A 19,347-nucleotide genomic window follows, 5' to 3' on the forward strand; every position below is an offset into this window, starting at 1 on the left:
GTACACCATTAACGATGACACTGCATATTAAATGTGAAGTGCATAGTTGGACCCATGGGTGTTTGGCTTGCTTATATGATATCACAGTGGTATTTATTATAATCCTCAACGTCTCATCTTTCCAAATACATAGAGTCCTCTTAATTTACAGCATTTTCCCTCACTCTGTAACGACCGATGCCAGAGATGAGAAGCAGGTACGGGGAGTCAAACATTTAATAGGAACAGACAGGGAAAAGGACAGAAACAGCGTCAGCACATGGGTATACAAGGACATATGAACATTACTGCAGAAGCAGGGAACAGAGGGGGTAACCAGACAGATATAGGGAAGGTAATGACAGAGTTGATTGAGTCCAGGTGAGTCCAATAATCGCTGATGCGCGTGACGGGGGGAAGGCAAGTGTGCGGAATGATGATGGCAGGAGTGCGCAATGCTGGGGAGCCTGGCGCCCTCGAGCGCCAGGGGGGGGGGGGGGAGCGGGAGCAGGCGTGACACACTCAGACAATAAAACACTGCAAAAGTTGCCCAATTAGCGGGAAGGATGGGGGCAAATTCCTGTCACGAGCTATGCTCAAGTTCAGACCGTCTGTCAGTCAAAACCCATACAGAGCTGTGAAGCAGAGACCCTGATCTCTGGCGACATGTATAGCATGTTAGGCACTAATCAGTGTCCAAATCTGCCCGTGTAAAGGCCTACCATTAACATCCCAAATTCATTTAAACGTTTTAACGTTTTAACGTTCACACACTTAATTCGTATTCACTCCATTATACATTGTTAAACATTGATCAGTGGTTTAATATTTGCTTCCCAACAGCGTTGACAATGTGTTATTATCTTGACAGAGGGCCTTAATGTGTTCCGACATGCGAGTGATTATTTAAATAAGCTGTGACAGTAATATATATCTATACACATGTATGACCTGAGAAATCAGCCTTAGGTTAGCCTGTGGAGATGAATGGCTAGATTAGAAGTTACAGAGGGAGATATGGGGAAGAGGGAATGAGTAATATGGCTACGGTATTAGACAATTCACTCATTATTGTTAGAAAGTTTATAAACAAGTTGATTTAGTACAAGATTGGAGCAGAAAATAAATGCATTGTTTTCTCACATGCAAAATGTGGATCGTCAGTTTAGGGAGAATGTATAATAATTGCATCACCCGAAGGGCTGATGAAAGACTTAAACCTGTTGGACCACTTTAACCAAGTTAAACAGCCCACCATTGTTGCTGGTGTGCCACTGAACCAAGCCCCTGCTACATTATTTCATCCCTGTTGCTTCATTTCAGTATACAAAATATTAAGAACACCTGCTAGGACTTTCTAAATATGAGCATGCGTTTATAAGATTGTGCTGCTATTATTTCTATTAATAGGATCTATTTTTGTTACTATTTATCTTTTTCTGACTGTTTTCCATATTATTTGGTTAGTTCTCTTAAGCACCCTCATAGATATTTATGTTATTGTGGGCCTGCCCATATTTTCCTCTGGCCAACGCCAATTGGTGGCTAAGGGTTTGCCTTAGAAAACAAAGGTGTGTCATGAGTCAGGGAGATGGTCTGCTGGTCTTAGTGACAACAGACCTAGATATGAGGGGAGATTTTAGTGGGGGGGGGGGGGGGGGTATTAGGACATTTGGAGGTTTACAAAGTCACAGCTACAGTGCGCTTAACAGTGCAAATTATTATGGTACAGCTATATGGACACTTAATCATCATGGTGCTTTTTAATGGTAAGTTTACAAAAATTGGTTGTGGTAAGTATAATTGAAACTTGGGTATCCTTCTGGTAAGTGGGGAAATAAGTATAGCCAATTATAATTGTAATGGTTTAGCAGATCATAATAAAGAAGATCAATATTTACATGGCTAAAAGAGAAATAATTTAATATCTATTGTTTACAGGTTTACAGGTTTACATTCTACAAATATAGATAAGGTTGGGTAGAAAAAGGACTAGGAGAGAGAAACATATTTTTGTCATGGGCAAAGAAACTCAAAAGGGGTGATTATACTAATTGATACAAATGTTTATCCGATTGTGCAAACTGTGCGAACAGATCCGCAAGGAAGATGGATTATTTTAAATATGCTATTGGACCAAAAACAGATCTGTCTATTGAATCTATATGGGCCAAATAATGATGATCTACACTTCTTCGAAAATATATATAATAATTTATTGAGCTCACAAGCAACAAATGAATCTATTATCATGGTGGGAGATTATAATACTGTTTTAATTAAGTACCTCAATGGATCGTAAAGGAAATCACTCTACAAACTATCACCCTCAAGCACTTAAGGAGATCATGAAGATCATGAATATGTCAGAACTAGTGGATATATGGGGGTTGAAAAACCCTGACCTAGTGAGACATACATGGAGGAGGCTTAAATCAAGCTAGATGTCTTGATTACTTCCTAGTCTCATTCTTGCTGGCATCAAAAGTATAAAAAAAAATACTAATTGGAGACCAAATGCGATTGGACGACCATCTAATTGGCCTCCATATAACTCTTACAGAATTTCCACGTGGACGAGGATATTGGATATTTAATCAAAGCCTATTGGATGACAGTTTGTTCTTAACTAAAACAAATTAATTCATAATTTACTTTTTTTGCACGTCATAGGTACAGCAGATCCACTTATTGCATGGGACACTTTTAAATGTACTTTTTGAGGCCATTCAATACAATAGACATCATTAAAACAAAAGCAGTTTAGGTCATAAGAGATAAGACTAATAAAGGAAGTAGAGGATTTAACAGCGCAGGTAGATTGTAAGGAAAATTGTACTAGAGACACAAAATAGGTTAGAGGAAAAACGAAAAGAAATGGAGTGTAATGTGGAACCATGGAAAATTAGGAAAAATGCACAACATTTTTCTTGAATCTACAACACAAATTCTACCAAAATAGAATTTACAGAAACTCATTACAAATGGAGTTATCCATGATTCACCAAATTATATTTTAAAAGAGGTGCAAAATATATTAAGCATTTGTTTTCTTTTCTGTCTCCTCCATTTCCACGGAATGATGTTAAATGTAATGATTTATTTCCTAATAATAATAATGTAAAATTAAAAATGTACAGAAAGACCTGTGTGAAGGCCAACTTACAGAAGAGGAACTTTTTGAAGAAATAAAATATTTTCAGTCTGGAACATCTCCCAGAACATAGACATATCTGATATTGGCAGAAAGCTTAAATTCTTGTTAATCTAACTGCACTGTCCAATTTAGAGTAGCTATTACAGTGAAAGAATGCCATGCTATTGTTTGAGGAGAGTGCACAATTTGGAACATAAAAAGTTATTAGTAAACAAATTAGGCATATTTGTTACAATTTTTTAACAGAAATGCAATGGTTTATTGGATCAGTCTAAAACGTTGCACATACACTGCACCTAGGCTGGAATGATACATGATGGCCTTTCTCTTGCATTTCAAAGATGATGGTACAAAAAAATGTTCTTGTTACTTACAACCTCATGCTAATCGCATTAGCCTACATTAGCTCAACCGTCCCGTGGAAGGGACGCCGATCCCGTTTAACCATAACATTTGTTGTAATATTTGTTCCATCTTTTCTGGAGGATAAAACTGAAATTGTAACCAGCTTCTATGGCTTGTCTAAGAAAGGGTGATACTTAGACAAAATTAAATGTTCAATTAGTCAGAAATGAGAAGTTGTAATCTGTATAAAGGCAAAAAGGCTGTTTTTGAACAAAGGATGAGCCTTTCTTAATAATCTAGTGAATCTTTTAGATGGTACAAATGGTGCAAAAAAAAATAATTACAAAAGAACGGTTGTTTTTTTCTTTGTATTATCTTTTACCAGATCTATAATGTTATATTATCCTACATTCCTTCACATTTCCACTAACTTCAAAGTGTTTCCTTGCAAATGGTATCAAGAATATGCGTATCCTTGCTTCAGGGCCTGAGCTACAGGCAGTTAGATTTGAGTATGTCATTTCAGGCGAAACTTGAAAAAAAGGGGCGGATCCTTAAACGCAAATACATTAGTTATGGAAAAAACGTAAAAAATTGTATTATATTTATTAATTATATCATGAATAGAAACAGAGGAGTTATGTCACATATGCAGCTATCGCAAATATATGGGAATATCTGCTCAATACAAATTTACAACCAACTGATTGCAGCACTACCACAAAAATGGAGGTGGTAAGTGGAAAAGGGAGAAGGTAGGGAACTTGTTTACCCGTGTGACTCGGGTGGGCATTCTAGTTTCTTTATTTCTATGTTTTCTATTTCTTTGTGTTTGGCCAGGTGTGGTTCTCAATCAGACGCAGCTGTCTATCGTTGTCTCTGATTGAGAACCATACTTAGGTATCCCTTTTTTCCACCTGTCTTTGTGGGAAGTTGACTTTTGTTTAGGGCACATAGCCTTTAGCTTCACGGTTTGTTTTTGTAGTGTTTGTTGTTTTGTTCGGTGTCTTTTTTCTAAATATAGAGAAAATGTACGCTCTCGACGCTACACCTTGGTCCTCTTCTTTAAACAGCCGTGACAACCTGCCATATATTAAAGATGCAAATTGGCTGAAAGGAACTGGCATAAATAGAAAAATATACCAGTTTCATTTCAGGACAAAAATGTTAACAGCTGCACCATGCAGGTTGCAAAATAAATGGAAAAAGATTTTCGATGTACCAATTCCATGGCATATGGTTTATGAACTTGTACAAAAAACTAGACCTGATTCAACAATTCGAGTTTTTCAATTTAAATGATTATATAAAATTCTTGCCACCAACAGAATGCTATATCTATGGGGCATACAACAATCTCAGCTCTGTACATTTTGCTGCGAAGAGACAGAATCAATAGATAATTTATTCTGGTATTGCCCCTATGTAGCTTGTTTCTGGTCACAGGTTCAGGAATGGTTAAAAAATCACAACATGCACTTAAAATTAACCTTACAAATAGCAGTGTGGGGCAATTTGGAAAACCATAGTCAGTCAATAAATACTATAATAATACTCGTAGGAGAGGTTTTATCTTTAGCTCACAATCTGTGGATACTATCCAATTTTATAAAGATAAAAACATTATGTAATAAATCACTGCACAATTGAAAAATATATGGCACATGGAAACCAAACGAGGGTGGTCTATGGTGATAGGTGGGATGGGCTGAGAGTGGCTGGGATTAAAGAGTTTATGTTTGGTCATGTATTATTGTAAAGTGACTGCTTTATACAAAAGTACCATGTATGTAAAATGTGTATGCAAAATGTATGTATATGTAGCAGAAAAGCTTTAAAAAAAATAAAAGATTGTTGTCCTCCGAAGATGGGGGATGGTAATAAAAAATTAAACAAAATAAAACACCTGCTCTTTCCATGACATAGACTGACCAGGTGAATCCAGGTAAAAGCTATGATCCCTTATTGATGTCACTTGTTAAATCTACTTCAATCAGTGTAGCTACAGAGGAGACAGGTTAAAGAAGGATGTATAATCCTTGAGGCAATTAAGACATGGATTGTGAACATGTGCAATTCTGAGGGTGAATGGGCAAGACAAAATATTTAAGTGCCTTTGAATGGGTTATGGTAGTAAGTGGCAAACTGCAACGCTTCTGGGTTGTTCACGCTCAACAGTTTCCTGTGTGTGTATCAATAATGGCCCACCATCCAAAGGATATCCATTGGGGGGTGTAGGAAGCATTAGAGTCAACATCCCTGGGGAACGCTTTCGACACCTTGTAGAGTCCATGCCCTGACGAATTGAGGATGTTCTGAGGGCAAAAAGGGGTGCAACTCAATATTAGGAAGGTGTTCCTAATGGTTCGTACACTCAGTGTATACTGTACATAAAACACAGGAAAATCACCTTTTTGACTGCAGTGGGCATTTAAAGCATCTCTCAGTGCCCTTAATGCCGGGCGTACACTACATGACTTTCGAAATCCTAACATCTCTGAGCCCCTCACATTAAACTACCCTCTTTCCTGCAGTTTTTTTTGAGGGGGTTTGTTGCAACTTAATATTAGGAAGGTGTTCCTAATGTTTGGTATACTCAGTGTATAATGACTCCATAGTATGGCCTCAAAGTTAACCGACTGGTCCTCTTCTACAGTATACAATATGCTATATTTCAACTAATTTACTTACACCTTAAGGATGCAACACTAGCCTTGGAGAGACCAAAGGCAATCAGTGGCTTTAGCAGAAAACATAAAATACTCTCCATATGCTGAATGAAATGAAAGAGTTGGTGCGAAGACCATGCTGAAAACATCTCCAATTAGAACTGAAGAGAGGAGGCGAGAGAGAGAATAGAAAGAAGCAAGAAAAAAATAGTAAGAGCTTCAGACTGTTGTTTTGTCATGGTGCCATCTTAGTTAGACCTGGCCTTCTCTAATGAGATGAGATGGCCCCGTAATTAGCACGGCAGTGGGGAGAGTCAACTGTGGAGAGGTGATCAGAAATTCCATCACCCAATGTGCTGTTGGACTTTAGGAGTCATTAACTAATAACAAACAAATGATTTACGGGAGCCTGAGAGATTCTGCCGTCTCTAGCCGTTCTTTTGTTAATGAGCAGCAGAGTATGGAAGTGATAATCAGACGCTGTAACAATGTACAGTATAAGGTGATGTCATGTATACTCCCTCTCTGGCCTCGAGGTCATCAGGCTGCTGATTATTCCCGCACACCTGTCACCATCATCAAGCGCACCAGCACCTCATGACACTCACCTGGACTCCATCACCTCCTTGATTATCTTCCCTATATCTGTCACTCCCCTTGGTTCTTTCCTCGGGTGTTATTGACTCTGTTTCATGTCGGTGCGTTTGTGTTTCGTGTTTATTGTTTTGTTTATTTATTAAAACACTCACTCCCTGTACTTGCTTCCCGACTCTCAGCGCACTCGTTACAGGTGGATGATATTGATTTGGAGGCATGGATTCAATCGAAACCCACGTGTTAATTTAAGTCAAAAGCACACAAATGAAGTGTCTTAAATTCTCTTGGAATAAAAAGTTTGATGTAGGTGGGGAAATCAGGTGCGTTTGTGATCGGTCCATTCAAAGCTAATTTAGATGCAGTTGCACATTGAAGCAAGTCGTAGTTTATTTGACCCATTGAGAAAGTGCATGTGTTGCTGAAACAGAGTGTAAGCCATTCCAATAACTCCATTTTTCCTACAGAATTTCTAACAGATTCCGCGTTGGTTGAGCTATCAGGCCAGAAAGGGTGCATGTAGGGTGGATGTAGCTGGCGCTCTTAATAATGTTCTGACATGAAGTCATAGACGTTTAACCAGGTAATATCAATGGATTAAATAATGATCCATATCGGCTTTTAAGACAAACTATTAATCTCTCGCTTCCCTTTGCCCCTTTTCTCTGTCATATTCCTTGGACTCAGGTTATAAAAGATTGACCTTCCTTCAAAATGAAATTAATTGTTTCTGGTACTCATTATATTTGTCGTGGAAAAGCTGCTATGCTGGTGAAATGTTTACACAAGTGTCAGCGTTTTCCTTTATTGGCAAGCACCTAAATGCATGCATTTTTTATTCTGGAAGGGTTTCATATGTGTAATACCCTGTTAACCAGTGATAAAGTGAATTTCATTTCAGCAATATCTAGGAGACGTAATCAACTTGCAATTGTTGCTAAGTGCACAAAACTATCATTTTTGTTAACTTTGCATATTTGCTCGGGAAATATTGCCCCACGAGTATATTAACGTAAGGGCCCCTAATACGTCTTCCCATCAAACCTTCAAGATCCTTGTCACCACTATCTCCCCTAATCTGTTTAATACTGTTGATGTCCACCCAAATTGCAGATGCACTGGAGAATGACTAATATCCTTCTTCTCATAATTTAGTCATAGTGCCATTCCTGGGGCCCATACATGGGCAGGGTGGACATTCAAATAGCGCACCCATCCTCAAATCAAATCAAATGTTACTGGTCGTATACACATGTTTAGCAGATGTTATTGCAGGTGTAGGGCAGTGCTTGTGTTCCTAGCTCCAACAGCTCCCTTTCGTCACCACATGACCAATCACCCAATCCCATCTCCCTGTGCTACCTAGGTCTGCCATAGTAAAGAGAAGACAATGAAAATGTGCCATGTCCACACAGATGAGCCCTATGGGTGAGCTAATTGACCCCCAGCAGTGAGAGAAAGAGATTTTTCCGAGCTGGAGGTTGTTATGACTCACCTATGCTACATTTCCAATGAGGATTTACCCCAGTGTTTTTCCCAAAAGGCTCAGACCTTTTAGTTTGCATATATGCGGGAAAGCCCTCGTGTCTCCCTGAGCCATGGCTCCAGCAGTCCTGCTATGATTTGGAGCCAAGGCAAGGCCCTGGGTACTTTTCAGCTGGACTTTACATAACAATGGCTAACTGTGAACTTTCACACCTTCTCACAAAGTGGTCTTTAGTGTCACACTCCTGATGGAAAACAAAATAACTAATGTAAAATATACTGTGTCTGTAAAATGTATGCCCCAAATACTCAACAAGTCAATTGTATTGTTTCTTTAATCAGAGAAACAGTTTTCAGCTGTGCTAACATAATTGCAAAAGGGTTTTCTAATATCAATTTGCCTTTTAAAATTATGAACTTGGATTAGCTAACAATGTACCATTGGAACACAGGAGTGATGGTTGCTGATAATGGGCCTCTGTACGCCTATGTAGATATTCCATAAAAAACAGCTGTTTCCAGCTACAATAGTCATGTACAACATTAACAATGTCTACACTGTAATTCTGATCAATTTGTTGTTATTTTAATGGAAAAAATTGTGCTTTTCTTTCAAAAACAAGGACATTTCTAAGTGACCCCAAACTTTTGAACAGTAGTGTATACATTTTTTAAAATCTATACAAAAGTATGTGGACACCCCTTCAAATTAGTGGATTTAGCAATCTCCATAGACAAACATTGCTAGTGGATTGGCCTTACTGAAGAGCTCAGTGACTTTCAACGTGGCACCGTCACATGACGCCACCTTTCCAACTAGTCAGCTCATCAAAATTCTGCTCCGCTAGAGCTGTCGCAGTCAACTGTAACTGCTGTTATTGTTAAGTGGAAACGTATAGAGCAAAAACGGCTCAGCCGCGTAGTGGTAGGCTGCACAAGCTCACAGAATGGGACTGACGAGTGGTGAAGTGCGTAGTGCGTAAAAATAATCTGTTCTCGGTTGCAACACTCAATACCGAGTTCCAAATTGCCTCTGGAAACAACGTCAACACAAGAACTGTTCACCGAGAGCTTCATGAAATGGGTTTCCGTGGCCGAGCAGCCACACACAAGCCTAAGATCACCATGTACAATGCCTAGCGTCGGCTGTAGTGGTGTAAAGCTCGCCACCATTGGACTCTGGAGTAGTGGAAACACGTTCTCTGGAGTGATGACTCACGCTTAACCATCTGGCAGTCCGAAGGCCGAATCTGAGTTTGGCGGATGCCAGGAGAACACTACCTGCCTGAATATTGCCAACTGTAAAGTTTGGTGGAGGAGGAATAATAGTCTGGGGCTGTTATTCATGGTTTGGGCCCCTTAGCTCATTTGAATGAAAATATTAATGCTACAGCATACAATGACATTCTAGATGATTATGTGCTTTCAACTTTGTGGCAACAAATTAAGGAAGGCCTTTTCCTGTTTCAGCATGGCAATGCCCCTGTGCACAACGCGAGGTCCATACAGAAATGGTTTGTCGAGATCGGTGTGGAAGAACTTGACTGGCCGGCACCGAGCTCCGGAAGCAAGTCCCTGCAGCAATGTTTCAACATCTAATGGAAAGCCTTCCCAAAAGAGTGGAAGATGTTTTAGCAGCAAAGGGGGACCAACTCCATATTAATGCCCATACTTTTGGAATGAGATGTTTGTCGAGCAATGTCAGCATACTTTTGGTCATGTAGTGTATATGAGGATTGGAAATTATGCAGACAATTACATTGACAGAAGCCACAATCTATCTGCAATATTAAAGCTGATCTACGCCCTAATAACAAGATAAAAAAATTATAACAATAACACTAGAGCTTATGTCAACATAAAACATTGGTGGCCCCCTGATGTGGTGGTAAAGTCTCACTGGAAAAGCTCCATTAGGGAACTTTGACTTATGAGGTTCCCACATTTAGCCCAGCTAATGCAAGTGAGGGCTTTGTCATTAACCTTGGATGGGGAGGGGAAAGGGAGTTTGATGCATTCAGATTGGCAGAGGACAATATTTCACCATGACAGGCATTACAATTAATAATTAAGTGTTTAATATAATGATCTCAGGGATAGAGAGAGCGAGAGGAAGTGGATCGGAGAAAATTATAATTCCACAATTCATTGCTACCTTGTATTGCATTGTGGGGAAACAGTGTTTTTGGTGAAAGAAATAGGTTTGTGATAGCTCTGCCAGAGTATGGAAGTGGCATCCAGCAGTGCGGAGATCATGAAATTTTAAGTGGGGAATATATACCAGAAAGACTGTGGGTTGGTGCAAGCTGGTGCATGCCGGGGGACAGGTGTTTTCATTGGACGTGATGCTAGGCTAATGTAACAGGGAATAAATAGTTAACAAGATGGGAATATTTGTGCTACAGCAGCCTGGTGTGGTAGCTAGATAGGTTTTTCTAGAAGCATTCAGCATCTGATGAGACATGTTTAACAATGAGCCAATTGAAAAATGCTAACTTGTAAGTCTGCCCTGACACAAGGCTGTAATTGAGTCAAATAGTTTTGCAATGTTTGCGGCAGTTGTTGTACACCAGTAATGGAAAGCAACAGTCGGTGAACTGATTACCCTGAGAACTTTGAATTGTCAAAAGGGTAAAACAAGGTTGCCATCTGTCACCATACCTATTTATTATGGCCATTGAACTGTTAGCTTTAAAAGTCTGATCTAATGATAACATTAATTAAGGGGCTAAAACCTAATGGATTAGAGACAAAAATATCAATGTATGCCAATGATTCAAGTTCTCTGAGTGTTCAATCTTCAACTTTGAAAGGCCTCATTGAAGACCTAGATCATTTATTCAATTTCTCCGGACTGAAGCCCAACTATAATACGTGTATTATACTACGGATTTAGTCTCTAAAAGATTCAAACTTTAAATTACCATGTGGTCTCCCAATTAAAACTTGCAGATCGGTGTCCCACCCTCGGGAGGGTTGTAAGTAACAAGAACATTTCTCAGGATATAGATATATCTTATACGGGCAGGAAGCTTTAATTTTTGTTAACTTCTTAGTGATCCCTTTGCACGCCAATCCCATTGGACAACATCAAGTGAAATAGCAGCGTGCAAAATTTAAGAACAGAAATACTCATAATATTAATTCATAAATCATACAAGTGTTATACATTGGTTTAAAGATTAACTTCTTGTTAATCCAGCCACAGTGTCAGATTTCAAAAAGGCTTTGCGACGAAAGCAAACCATGCTATTATCTGAGGACAGCACCCCATCAAACAAACACATGAAAATCATAAATCAACCCGCCAGGCGTGACACAAAAGTCAGAAATAACGATATAATTCATGCCTTACCTTTGAAGATCTTCTTCTGTTGGCTCTCCAAAAAGTCCATTAAACATCACAAATGGTCCTTTTGTTCAATAAATTCCATCATTATATCTCCAAAATGTCCATTTATTTGGCGCGTTTGATCCAGAAAATACACTGGTTCCAACTCGCGCAACATGACTACAAAGTATCTAATAAGTTACCTGTAAACTTGATCCAAACATTTCAAACAACTTTCCTAATCCAACTTTTAGGTATTTTTAAACGTAAACAATCGATACAATTTAAGACGGAATAAACTTGTTCAATACCGGACGAAAACAAAGTGGAGCGAGCTTTCAGGTCATGCGCCCCAACAACAACAGTACACTAGACTCAACCCTCGTTCTGAACAGCTATACTTCTTCATTTCTCAAATGAAAAACATCAACCAATTTCTAAAGACTGTTGACATCTAGTGGAAGTGATAGAAACTGCAAGCATGTGCCTTAGAAATCTAGATCCACATAGAAACCCTTTGAAAAGAGTGACCTCAACTTTTTGTTTGTCCTCAGGGTTTCGCCTGCCAAATAAGTTCTGTTATACTCACAGACATACTTTTAACCGTTTTAGAAACTTTAGAGTGTTTTCTATCCAAATCTATCAATTATATGCATATCCTACTTTGGGCACACTTTTCATCCGGATGTGAAAATAGTGCCCCCTAGCCTTAAAATTCTACAGGAACAACATTGCATTCTACAGGAACAACTCGATTTAGCCAAAACTAAATACGATGATGTCCATGCCGAACTAGATAAATCTGAAGAGTTATCTACAAACAGGAGCGCACAACTTGATAACATGCATGTAGTTTTGTTGAACGTTACTCAAAGTGACAATGTTCTACTCCAAATGCTGCAGACCAAGCACGATCAGTTAATGAAGACAATGACTAAGTTGGGTGACAGGTCAGCAGATTGACTGACCAAATTAATGATAAGGGAACTCAGGTGATGAAGATGGAAATATTGATTTCTAAGCAAAGGGAAGAAATCTCATCCCTGAATCTCTCGCTCCATACTCAAGACCTCTATTTCCAAACAATGACAGATACGTTTGAGACCTTCAGGAGCAAGTGTGACACTCACTTGTCCAAAATCACTACTCTAAGCGCTCAAGTGGACTCTTAATAAAGGCAGCAGAATACCACCCTTAGGTACAATCTGATGGAATTCCAGAACGGTCACATGCTACAACGTGACTACCCAACCAAGCAACCGGAGCCCAGTACTCAAAGGAGTGAAGACGATAGGTTTCAGACTTTGCCTCCCTCATGTGTCCCTCAGTCTTCTCTTCTTGGCCATTCGGCAATGAGTAATATGGCGCCGCTTCGCCGCCAAAGCTTGGCTTCTCCTCTTGGCCTTTCAACCCCAATTTCCCCACAGGGGAACATGCTTGGGGCGGAACACCTTGACAAACTCGTCAAGAATTTCCCCACCTTTGTCCCCTTTTCAGGTCAGCCAAATGATACTGAGACATTCCTAAATGACATAGGGGACGCATTGGATGGCTACACGAACGCTACGGGTTCTGGCAGGCTTTACCTGTTACAGCGAACGTCGAATACACACGTGACAAAGTTCATTTGTATACAACAGCAACACGTGCTAAACGACTGCGCTAGAAGTTCTGAGACTTGCAAACACGATAGCTCACTGGGTAACACTGTCAAACAAGCTCAGAAATGAACAACCACATTCTTACTATCATAGGCTTTGTTCAGCTTACTTTGGCCTACCCACTGAAACAGGAATGGAAGACCTGTTACCATTCATATACATGTTTCTGTCAAACATGTATTCCACCTTCATTACCTACTTTGGCCCTACAGCCCACGTTGGCTTGCCTATCTTACAACTCAGAGAGCTTGCAAGCACAGCTTTTGAGGCATAAAAAGCTTGCAAAGCAAAGAGCCCTGACCACTCGGTTTTGAAGTTTGACCAGGAGCACTCACTCCAGTTAGAGGGTGCATTGTCAGGTATTGGAGCGTTGAGAGATGACACACCAACGGTTTCTACCACCATACGCCGAATCCAATAACCACCGTGGTCGAAATAACTGTAGAGTATGTCGCCATCGAAATGACTAACCCTACAATCGACCTGTTCGCTATGTTCCAGCACCCAACCCACACAAAGTGTCAGAGCACAAGGGTAACAAAGGGTTAAAGGACAATCAAAACGTAGACAATCAAAACGTTCTCTAGAAGTTCCACTGCGTGAAGAAATAAAGCGAGAACATTTTGAGAAAAGGGTAAAAGATAAGTCACAAGGACTAGACAGGGATTTGCCGGACACCAGGTCCGCAGGAATTAACACCCTAACCTCAAATTTCTCCCGCTTGATCAAGAAACAAGCCCACAGGCTTTGTCTATAGACTGATACAAAGGTTGCGAAGAAAAAGGTCAAAAGCTTTGTTAAAGCCAAGCCCACTCAAAATCCGAAATGTCGATCTGCTTTCACCTTGAACAGAAATGGCATATCACATCATTGCGAACGACATCTCCACTTTGTGGGGAATATGTCCACTAAACGCAAATCTAAATGGCCATACCGGGTAACAGTCTTGGAGGACTGCTTAACTTGTCATGCACTAATTGATTCGGGTGCGACCAATATCATTGTTCGATGATCTCAAAAGGGCTTTGAAGCCAACTAAACACTGGTTAAAAGTGGAACGATGCGACACTACACTTCGAGGTTTCACTCAGACTACCTCGCCTCTCACATTGAGAGTCATGCTGAAACTACACTTCCAGGATGTATCGCTCGTTCACCCTGTGTATGTTTCCAGCCTTGAATCTGAACCCCTGCTACTCGGAGCAGACTTGATGGCTCGGTTACTCCCACTGATTGATTGGAAAACCAATCATGTATGGTCGCAGGTCACAGTGCCTTCACTGACCACACTGTCTCCCCCTAACACTAGCTGCAATGCAGTCATTCATGACGGATATCTGTCAAAAGCAACCCTTGAGAAAAAGACGTTATGAAACCTCTTGGTGCAGAATCCGATCCAAGGACATATTACGATATCTCGACACATTCAATCAACAAACCTGGTTGACCATTATTTTCATGATTTCGAGCCAGCAGTCTCTGTGAATGAGCAACTTCCCTCCTTGAAGTCGTGCAATACTGTAGTTGAGATTAACTACTCTTGCCCTTCGGACACCTCCGCAAGCACTGCGGCCGCCTCAGCAAGAAAAACATTGATTCGCCAAGTGTACTCTGCTTCCGATGAGACATCTTGTGCTTTGTGGGGGACTGTCACACCCTACAATGACACTAACGGCATCAGTCCAGCAACTGACCCGATAACTCCACTGGTGAAACACTTTGCGATATCACAGACAGATATCCTCGTCTCAGTTCGCAGGTACTGAAAAGGTTGCCACACGCTGACACTGTGGTGACTGACAGACCTCGACAGCCACTGAGTATTGTGAAGCACAAACACCAGGAGATTTGGTTGAAAGGTTACAGCCATTCTCATAACAATCCGGACGCTGAGAAATCGTACATAGGGTCCGACCTTTTTGTTGTGCCTCGGATACCAACACCAATCGCTGGTGGGGAGGTCCTGAGCCACAAAGGGGGGGAATAGTAGCCCAGACTCATGATGAGCCTCATCGAAGTCGGTGGGGGGGTCGAGACTACGTGCAACACCGTTCGAGGCCGCCAGAGCAGAAAACAAATCTCGTTGTAAACTCCTCTATGAGAACAGTGAGGAGCACATCTAAGATATTACTGAGGTGTACCACACTTCCACCTCCAAAACAAATGGCAAAAAAACTCATGCCTTGCCATGTGTAGTTTCATCTACAATACAACTAGTAAAGTGCTCTAATCATTCCGGTCGGATAATATTTCAGAATAAATCGGTAGGATAAATGGTCCCCTTGAGTACCAGTACCAATGCTACCACAGTCAGTCCAGCAATAATCAGTAAGAGGATTAGAGACCTCACAAATCAAATTGCTATTGATAATAGCGACAGAGGAGTTAGTAGTCACTCAGATTGCAACACGTGTAAGGGAATCTCCAGAACACTCCAGATGGTCAACACACATGCCACTAATAAATAGAACCCTCCACCGGGTACGACTGGTTCAGTGCTTAGAGAGTACTTCCGTCGTAAGGTTAGCTCCTCCGTGGATAACATAGCTATGAAATAGACTCCTTCATAGCTATCACCGCTTCAATGGTGTAAGACACATTTACGTGTAGTAAAACTACTACAGGTCCCCTTAACATATGTCTTGAGGTAGACATCAATTCTTACTGACCTCCAGGCATCGACCTGGAAATGATCTGATGACGTCAGACTCATTCTGAACAGGTTGCAACCAACCAGGAGACTTGGTTCTTTCTCTTGGCATGTGCGCTTATGTAAGCATAAACACACACGTACAACGGAACATTTAATGAGGATTTATTAAGGGTTCGAACAAAATACCAGCCTTACTAAAGTTGAAAATCTACTCTGAGGCCCTGACTCTACAGCTACAGTACTCACCAGTTTCTCAACAGAGGTCCATAGGTCATCCCTGTAGACTTCCCAAAGCTGGTGCCTTGCAGCTGTAGACTTATGTAGTTATCAACTTAGGATAGTGCCCTAAGCAACACACCGCAAATTAGGAACACCCTAGATATAACATTAGACAATGCCATGATAGGGTAATTTTCCCAGGACCTTGGACATATATATCCTCTTGAGAATACAGGGGGTGCTGTTTACCATTAGCATCATTTCCTCTACAGATTAAACTGCCTCTTATTCAAATATTGCTCCTACTATATGCATATAATTAATACCATTGGATAGAAAACAATCTATAGTTTCTAAAAACCGTTTCAATTTTGTCTCTAAGTGAAACACAAGTCATTTGACAGCACTTTCCCTGATCAAGAAGAAGAATGCAAGATGTGTATGCTCGCTTCAACGCTCTGCCTATATATGGTCACGCCACCTATGACCCGAAACACACTTCATTCGTCTTCCTCTGGGTGTCAAGAGGACGCCAGAGGAGAAATTTTTTGTTTATCTTGTACTGACGTGAAATAAGACCTATTTCTTTGGCGTGACCGACAACTTCCGGTTCTCTGATTCGCGGGATTTGCAGGTGCGATTGTCTTCTGTTTTGCTGCCGTTACGGATGAAAACTATCTCCGTCTCGAAGTTTGTTTGATACATGTGACCATATCATCTTAATGTATGTTTTTTCAATATAGTTTAATCAGATTATTTGAATTTTTTCGGGAGTTTTGCCGTGTTCCGTTCTGTGAGTTTTTTAACTTTGGACAGAACCGTGCCAGTCGACCAGTACCTATGCTAAATGAAGAGGGAAAGTTGCCATTGTGAATGGATTGAAAGACTCATCAGGACTAAGGACACGTTGATCAACATTCTGATGAAAGATCAGCAATAGTAAGACCCAATTTACGATGTTATTTCATATATCTGTCGTGCATGTGAACTGGTCGGGCGCGCCCAGCTGGTTCTGGCTGGCGTGGCTATGCTAATTTAGCGATACATTTTGTTTTCGCTATAAAACATTTAATAAATCTGAAATATTGTTTGGATTCACCAGATGTTGGGCTTTCTATATCTGTACGCTGTGTATTTTTTCTGAAATGTTTTAAGACAAGTAATTAGTTATATGACGTTGGTCTCTGTAATTGTTCTGGCTGCATCGGCATTATTTCAGATTGCAGCTGCAATGTAGAACTGTGATTTATACCTGAAAAATGCACATTTAAAAAAAAAAAACTATGCTATACCATAAATATGTTATCAGACTGTCATCTTATGAATTTGTTTCTTGGTTAGTGGCTATATATATTTTCATTTAGTCGAATTAGTGATAACTACTGACGCAGGAAAAAACTGTTGTGGAGTAAAAAAATTGTGTCTTTTGCTAACGTGTTTAGCTAATAGATTTACATATTGTGTCTTCCCTGTAAAACATTTGAAAAATCTGAAATGGTGGCTTTATTCACAAGATCTGTGTCTTTCATTAGGTGTCTTGGACTTGTGATTTAATGATATTTAGATGCTACTATTTAATTGTGACGCTATGCTAGCGATGCTAATCAGTGTGGTGGGGGTTGGGGGTGCTCCCGAATCCGGGGTAGGTGCTTGGTAGAGGATATACAATACAGTCCAATAAGATGATTTTGGTGTGATAACTGTATTCTGTATCTTTTGTTTATGCTTTCAATTATATTCATTTCAGTTCCTTCGACACTTAGGAAGTGATAGAGCCATAAACAAAGCCCCCATACAACCATCACTTAGTGCCACAACACCGCTCATTGTGAGTGTGTGCGTCGTTAAAGTGTACATTTTCCAGCTTTCAGGTTTACATCTAAATATTGTGAAATGTATGTGATTAAACATGAAACTATTTGTGAAAAGATGTAATGTGATTATAACCTTCTAAATGAGAGTACGGATTTTCATACAAAGATTAACTAGTCAGTGGCCACACCCCTGTGAGCCCAGCCATCATATTAGGCGTCATAGAACCGCCCCTTCTTCCACGAGCATAAAACAACATCCTACAAAATATACATTAAGTCAGAGAACGCCTGGACAGAGTCTCCACGTTGGAATGGCAACAATTCTATAGGCCACGGAGACCATACAGCTGTAGTTTTGGCTTCACGGCTGAAAATGGTTCAACTCTGAGACTATCGATGACTACAGAATAAGAGCAAATCTTAGATGTATAATTACTAGTCTGCAGCAAAAAATTATGTAAGTCTAGAATGAGAATACCGACAACGACCTAAGCCACTATTCTATGAGAGGATTTCCAAATGGTACTCTGAAGTATCCATTCTAACCACGTACAACCACGAAAGACATTGAGTTATAGGAAAGTTAACCAGAGACTCTGAACTCTACAGGACGATTGAGGATTCCAACAGAGAAGACAACAACAACATACAGGTGTAAATATATACATTGCGGCCGTTCATGTGCAAAGGATTAGCATTTCAATTATTATAATTATCCGCTGTGTGTAGTGAATCCATTTTGTCTTTCCTGCTCTCTCAGTCCCCACCCCTTTCCTTTGTCTACCAAGCGTTCATATTGGCTTAGCCCACTAGGGACTTTTCTATCATTGTTAGTAACCAATATCTATTGTGTGTTATGTATTTCTGTGATTAGTTAGTTAGTAAATAAATAATTAAGCCAATGTGTATATTGCTGATTGATTATGTAAACTAGGGTTTGCAATGTTCAGTAATGAGAACTGATGAGGTAATAATAATAATTCATTAATAGAAGACTAACTGATCAGATATTAATATCTGACTCTGTAAAATTATGACTCTGTAAATCTCAACCTTTTCTGTGGTGCCCCGACTTCATAGTTAATTAATGCTTACATGATTGTTTTATTCACGTAATAATTAAACCTAGAGAACTGATTTGATATGAATGCAACAATGTATAATTTTGCAAATGTGATCTCTTCTGCGCCAGTAGGCTACCTATATAGCTAACCCAAGAATGTGAAACTAATAATTCACCATGGAAACCGTAAACACTCAGAATTCCAGTGCTGGAGTGTCATTTTAGCTGGCAACGATGTGAGTGGGAAGTCCCATTCTCCGCTAAAGAAGAGGCAAGCACTGGCTGTCACCAACCAGTGCCAGGACCATGGACTGTTTTTCCATTCATGTGACATCAATGAAAATGTCAATATTAACATCAACAACTAGCTCGGTTAG

Source organism: Salvelinus fontinalis, chromosome 16, assembly GCF_029448725.1.
Source record: "Salvelinus fontinalis isolate EN_2023a chromosome 16, ASM2944872v1, whole genome shotgun sequence".
NCBI lineage: Eukaryota > Metazoa > Chordata > Actinopteri > Salmoniformes > Salmonidae > Salvelinus > Salvelinus fontinalis.